Source organism: Sprattus sprattus, assembly GCF_963457725.1.
Source record: "Sprattus sprattus genome assembly, chromosome: 18".
In the NCBI taxonomy this organism is placed as follows: domain Eukaryota; kingdom Metazoa; phylum Chordata; class Actinopteri; order Clupeiformes; family Clupeidae; genus Sprattus; species Sprattus sprattus.
In genome coordinates, this window is record NC_137916.1 from 21,023,895 (window position 1) to 21,031,394 (window position 7,500).

General features: G+C 44.9%; 1 protein-coding gene across 1 annotated transcript in view; it reads right to left on the reverse strand.

Moving 5' to 3' along the window:
• Nucleotides 1-7,500, reverse strand: part of LOC308379159 (protein shisa-8) — a gene marked incomplete at both ends in the record, with an annotated part of 61,720 nt that overhangs the window by 44,052 nt on the left and 10,168 nt on the right. The gene's annotated exons all lie outside the window — the stretch shown is intronic.

Consider the following 7,500-nt stretch of genomic DNA (forward strand, 5'->3'; position numbering starts at 1 on the left):
ACGCTGGTATTTCAGGCTAACGCACAAGTAGACATTTTGTTATTACTCTACCAGCAGCTGGTCAAATCCCACCCCGCCTCTGTTGAGACAGTCAGTTTTACTGCTTTATCTGGCTTTAATCAACTGCTTTACTTCTCATTCTTATCCTGAACACACATTCTGTATTCATGTCACTCTTCGGAGCGGGATGTGCAGAGATGTGTGTGTGCATGTGTGTGTGTGTGTGTTTCTAATTCATCAGTGCTGTCAACCCTTCAATTCCACTTCCATAACCAGTTCATCTTGTATCCCTCTCCCTCTTTCTCTCGCTCGCGCTTCTTCTCTCTCTCTCTCTCTCTCTGTCTTTACATGTCTCTCTTTTTTACTCTCTCTGTCACTCTCTTACTCTTGCTATCGTGTGCATCTTCAATTTCTTTGTGCAGTATCTTTTCAGCTTCACTGAGTGAATCATCGGCCCACTGTCATTATATACATTTCCTCCCTCTATTGCTCTGTCTTATTGCATCTACTCTCATCCTCTCTCTCTCTCTCTCTCTTCTCTCTCTCTCTCTCTTTTTTCTACCATTCTCTTTCTCTGTCTTTCATCTTTAGCACGATCAGGACTGTGAAGGAGGTCTGTCGCTCTTCTTCTTCTTGATATCACTCTTCTAGACAGGAGCTGACTTTTAGATGACTCCGCCTCGGAACAGGGCCAGAACAGGGCCAGAACAGGGCCAGAACAGAGCCAGAACAGAGCCAGATCCAGCTGCTGTGTGGGGTGATTCTACCTCTCTTTCACTCTCTCGCTCTGTTGTCTCTCTTTTTCTCTCCCTGTCTATCAGCCCATGACCGACAGCCATGACAAGGATACTTGGGCCTTGACGAACAACCTCAGAGGAGACAATAACCGAGCGCCACAGGAGGCACTGAGTCACCGTGAAAAATTAACACCCATCACTAACCCCTGATAAAATGGCAATTAACCCCTCTACCCGTTCACAGTCAATCTCTCTGCTCGGTTTTCCCTTCTTTCTCCCCCCGCCATCTCTCTCCTTCTCTGTTTCTCTGTCATGATCTCTCTGTCTATCACAGGCTCTGTGTTGGTGTGTCGCTCTTGTCTCTCTCGCTCCCTCTTTCTCCCTTTTTACTACATGAGACATTTTTTGCTGTGCTCAGCCACACCTGTCAACTCGGATCAGATCTGTCGAGCAGCAACATGACAAAGTACCCTCTGATTAACTACAGCATACACCGCACACACACACTACACACCCAAAACAACAACAAACTAAACATAAATATGTGACACAGTCACAGAACACACCAAAGCTCTCTGACACTCACACTGCTGCCCATGCTGTCAATCACATCTCCATGCACTGTTTTATGATGTAGTTATACTTCATTATTATATGGCTCGTTAGATTGTTGCAAAAAGTTCCTTTGAATTGAATGGGCCCTCCCAACGTTCCAGATAGAATGACAGCTGCAAAAATGTAATGGCCGCTGCCACTGGCAACGTAGTGTAGTGCTTCTAACTCACATCATTATATCATTCCGCAAGGAGTGCGTTTACTTTTTACAACAGAAATACAAGTAATACGTTTCTACGCAACACCTGTAACTTTAAACTTCTATTTGCGTGTGGACCTACTTTTCCTCAGTGGAAGCCACGAAACGGCAACAAAATCACTTATTTAGGAGGAATGTCTTTCATCGTTTTGGTAAGCGGTATAAGGCATACTCCGCCTGTCAGTATCGGAAAATAAATCCATTCAGGGCAAAACAAGACTGTTCGCCCTGTCCGGATTTATTTTCCTACCAGACCGGCGGACTAGACATTATCCCATAAAGACGCATAGTGGAGACACAGAAATCCTGAAGGTGTCTCTGAAGGCCGCTCATATCTAGTCCACTTGTTACACACTTGTTTTCCTCTTCTGGTGCGTTGTGTTCGGGCTGGTGCGTTTCAGACCACTCCCCTCATTGAGCCACCCACAGCAGTACAGCCTGAGGTCATAAAGCAGGCAGCTCGAAAGCAGTGCAAACCAATACTCCTCTACATCCATGAATGAGGATGTAGGATATTTGCTAAGACTAAATGTACATGGATTGACTCATCAGTATGAAAGGACTCGTTTAACAATTACATAGGCTGAACAGCTGAAAAAGGTATACAAACAGCTGAAAAAGGTATACAAACAGCTGAAAAAGGGAGATAATTGACTTTACAGGGGCCCCACCAGGCGCCCTAAGAGACACAACCCTCATGAGGGGGTAACGCTCACAAAGAGCTCATAAAAGGAGATATGTAATATTAGATAGATAATTCTGGTACACAGCTGTACAGAAATAACCACCAGAAACTCCAGATAGATGCTGTAAAAGAGCCCACAGAGCGTTCACACGTTGAGACAATCCAGGGAGCCTCTCCTTATTGTGACTGCAATAAATGTCCAGATTCCTACAACCAGTCTCAGGTCTTCTGATTGAAAAGGAAACTGTTGTGAGATCCTTTCTCGTCGCTACAAGGAACTGGGCATCCCACCATTCTCTCTCTCCCTCTCTCTCTCTCATTCTCTCTCTCTTTCTCTGTGGAGCTGGTGAAGGGTGTAGTTGGTGTATGGCTATATTAGCTTTCTATGTGTCCTTCATCCAAATGATGGTTCAATAAAGGTGTTCAAAGTCTCTTCCTTTTCCTTGCTCTCTCTTTCTGTGCTTTCTCGCTGTTCTTTCTTAAATTGTCTGGGCGTCCTTTTGTCCAGGCAGAGTGTTTCCCTAACATTTCCACAGGCTGACACAAAAATGCCTTCCCTATCTCTGTCCCCCTCCCTTTGTCTCTCATTACTCTTTTCCTATTATTTCTTATCTGTCTCTTTCTCCTCTCCTTCGCCCCGTGCTGCGCTGTGAGGCTATCTGTCCCTCCTGTTTAGCTGTGGGCTAATGCAGACACTCATTAAGGAGATTTATGGGCAGGTCCTGAGCCCAGCTGCAGGGATCTCAGGCACACAATCAATGGGCAGTTATACACAGCACAACACAAGAACAAGAACATGGACACTGACATACATACATGCATGCACACATACATACGTTCCACACACATACACACACAAGCACATGCAAATATCTCAAATCTCATGAATGCCTATACACACAAACAAGGCCACCAAAATAAATGATGTGTGTAAGAGGCGTATAAAGCAGTTATACACTCCTCTTCAACACAGACACGCTAACACATGGAAATCTATGCATTCAAATAAACGTGCGTTGTCAGCACCATTGTCAGACCAGTCTGGACCAGCAGACAAAACCCAGACAAGGCACCTCATTTCTGAATGTCTGTCCAAATGGAGGAAGAGAAAAAAAAAAGTGAAAGAGAGCGACGGAGTCCCTGAGGCGGACACAGGACAGGAGCACTGCTCAGAACAGCAACATGTGCCCACTGTAGTGTGCTGAAAAAGAGAGTGAGTGATATGAGGAGTGAGAGACAAAAGAAGGTAAAGAGCACCCAAACCATGTCTTACATGTGGATAGGGATGGTGGGTGTAGCAACCGTGCCCATGCTGAATAAGAGTGCATGACACTCTTATCCGCTTGCTCTTTAGGTTTATGTGTGTGTGCGCATGAGAGTGTGTGTGTGTGTGTGTTTCAACTGTGTGTGCGCATGAGTGTGTGAGCGCATGAGTGTGCGTGTGTGTGTGTGTTTTTCAATTGATGTGTCATATTTTGTATTGTCTGTATTTTTTGCGTGCATTTGTGTATATGTTCATTTTCGTGCTTTAGCTGTCCATGTTTCCCTATTGCCTAGGTGCATGTGTGTTTGCGTGCATGTGTGTTTCTCTGTTTGTGTGTGTTTGAGTGTGTGTGTGTGTGTGTGTGTGTGTGTGTGTCTGTGTGTGTCTTCCCCGCACTCAGTGAGCACATCACACACTCATGAGTCTGCAGGGCTTGAGATGTCAGAGCGGTCTCGTCGAATGAGCTCAGCGAAGCACGCTTTGTCCAAAAAAGAGGGAAAAATCCATGAGAGGAACACGTGTTTGTTAGTGAGAGAGAGAGAACGAGAGAGAGAGAGAGAGAGAGGAGTGCACACATGCATGTACCTTCCAAAAACGATGACATTCACAGAACAATCCAACAAAAATATGCTCATCGTACACACTTGTGGATATGTACACTGTAAACATTAGACCAGAATCCTTAAAAAATAAGTCAAAACTACAAAGCCCAAATTCTGCCACAGCTACGGGTACTACAACCTATTTTTGAATACCAGGGAGAGATTCAAGAGTCCAAACTGTGACTAGCAGCATGGTGCCCCTCCCACATACACACCCCCTCTGTGTAGTGACATGGTATGTGCGGAGAGAGACTTGCAGGAAGCAGACTGCTTTTGAAGAGGAGATGAGCAGGGGGGGGGCGGAGAGAGGGGGGGGGGGGGGATACGAACGTCAACAGACGTTCTTGACACAGCAGTGCCTTCCTCCTCCTCCACAACATGATGCATGTGTGCGTGTTCTCCTCCAAGGGTGGCGTTTTAGGAGCAGAGTGCTGGGAATGTCGATGCGGCGCGGCACGTGTCGGCTCTGCACCCAGTGACTCATGCTCTGTTTGATGCCCCTTAGAAATCTGGGACGGGGGGGTAAGCCAGAGGAGGGGTGGGGGACAAGAGCAGCAGGGCCTGAGTGATTATGTGTGTCTCATGATCTCCTCCATGGCAGTGGCAAGTTTTGGTCTTTCTCCAGTTCCTCTATTATGTTAAGATACCCTATTGTCTCTCTCTTTCTGGTCAGCCCCCTCTTTTTCTCTCTTTCTCTTTCCGTTTCACTTTCTCTTTCTTTCTCTGTTCCTCTCTCTTTCTCCCCTCTCTCTCTCTCTCTCTCTCTCTCCATCACTTTATGCTGTGTCTCTGGAGCCAAGCCCCCCTCTTGTTATGTAATAGAGCCTGTTGATGCTATTTCCTCTCTCCCTGCTCCAACTGAAGCATATGCACACAGCAGTTGGTGGCCATGATGACGGAGGTTGGAAGTTCTGCCTGGTCATCCTCTTCTCCCTCCGCGAAATCTCACTTTCACCGCACTCCTCCTTGGCATGCTTTTTATAAACTGGGCCAATGGGAGTATTATATTGTGCACCGTGGTGCCTCGCTCAAGGGCACTGCTCCCTCACTCCTGCTCACCGTCCAATTCACACACACACACACACACACACACACACACACACACACACACACACACACACACACACACACACACACACACACACACACACACACACATTACACATCTCCTTCTTTTGCTCTCTTTCACAACATAAACATGCACATCTTGCTCTCTCTCTACCTCTCGCTCTCTCTCTACCTCTTTCTCTCTCTCACTCTCTCTCTCTCTCTCTCCCTCCCTCTCTCTGCCTCTCTTTCTCTCTACCTCTCTCTCTCCCTCTCTCTCTCTCCCTCTCTCTCTCTACCTCTCTCTCTCCCTCTCTCTCTCTCCCTCTCTCTCTCTACCTCTCTCTCTCCCAAAACCTGTAGCTATTGGGTCTGGGAACGCAATGTTATTTTCTTTCTGTTCACTCTTGCCTCCCCTCTCTCTCTCTCGCTGTAGCACCACTGTGACACCAGTGTGATCCGCATCATTGATACGCCTGCAATGTAATTATCCAGTTTATCGACAGCACCCATTTGTGCTTGCATCATGTGTTGGAGGCCGTGTTTTGCAGATAAATGGTCCCGCACTAATGCCCCACTCTGAGTCCAGTCACACGCCTCCTCTCCAGCCCACTGCCTCTCACTGATACCCCCAAGTAAGAGCTGTTCTCGTCCAACTTCCAGTTTTTACACTAACCTTTCCGTATGTATGTTGTTTTTGAGCTCCTCATCAGAACCACAATTGCTTACATATAAGTCAGCTCTATCTCCCAAGCTGAGTTTCTATTTCGGTGCTTACAATCCATTTACAAGTCTTTACTAGAAGGTTATTTTGATATTTGCAAGCCCTAACATGATAGAAGTAATATTAGTAGATTTCTTACAAATAGATTTCAAAATGTTTTGTAAATGCTTAATTCAGGCAACATACATTATATACACAATATATGTTTATATTGCGTATTACATGTAATGTCAGTCAATTTAAAGTCAAAATGAAGATGTAAAAAAAACATAGTGACATGATTAACTAATGCATGATCAATAATTGTGTCTATGTTCAAACTTGTGGTCTTGTATCCATTGTGTTTTGTGATAAAGAAAGTAACATTTTTATATCTTTTACATTGTATTGTGTGAGTATTTATTGGCAATTGATGTTTATTCGTCATTAATTAACTTAAATATAGTGGAAATAGTACTCCCTTTAGATTTGGTTTATTACGTAAATGGTAACTTTGGGATTTTTTAACCTGAGCCCTATTTTTAGATAATTTTGGTTAGTGGTTTGGTTAGTTTATATTTCTTTACAGTTATTGAGGTAAACAGTTTTACTAATTACATGACGCTTATAATTATGAGCCTGTCAGTGGCAGGAAAACACGGTTTACTTTAACGCGGATGCATGTCCCAGGGGATTACTTTGAATAGATGTTTTGGGATTGCCGGTTATAGCATTCTGACTCAATTACGATCATTAACTGTCCTTGTTTGGACCCAAAAAGATCTAAAAACAGGTACTGCACTATTTAAAAGTCCTTTACTCATTTGCTCCTTCCAGTGGAGATTTATGAGTAAATGGCAAAAAGGTTTTTATATACCATCTGTTTTTCCAGGGATCACTTCTCCCTCAGAAGAAATCAACCTCACCTTCAATATTTGCTTTGATCACAACCCACCAATACAAATAATATTGTGTATTTATACTCAGATGACAGAATCAGAACGGTAATTTGTGGATAGGTAACACACACTGTACATCCTAATCTAAGCCTTTCAACTGCCACGTTGTCTAACTAATTAAAAAGATAGACTTGAGGTCAACAGCTTGAATCAACTGCATCAGTTGCATATAAACCACATTTTGAACACTCCATGAAATAATATTAGGGCAAACCGGTTGACTCTCCTTCGCAAGCCCGGAGGCCTAAAGAGGAGGCGGCGTGTGTGAGCGGGAAGAAGAAAGGAGGGAAGCAGGGGCACTGGAGGGGTGTGGGAGACGTGCAGAGATTAGGAGATGAAGGATGAGGCCAGGTCTTGGAAGAATGCGCTATGAATTGTGTGCACCGGTTTGTGTGTGTGAGTGTGTGCATCGAGTTTGTGTGTGTGAGTGTGTGTGAGTGTGTGCACCGGTTTGTGTGTGTGAGTGTGTGTATGGTTTTGTAGTAGCCTTGTGGTGATACATGTTGTGTTGAGCCTCTGTGATGAATGGGGAGAGGAGGGGACCGGGGGGTGGGGGGTGGGGTAGTGGGGTATATGGGAGTACTATGAGTGGATGATGTCCCCATCTTTCTCCTGTTTGTAATCAGCACATAGATCTGATGCTATCGCCACTGTCAAATTCCAATGTGTCGCTGGCACTCAAGGGTATT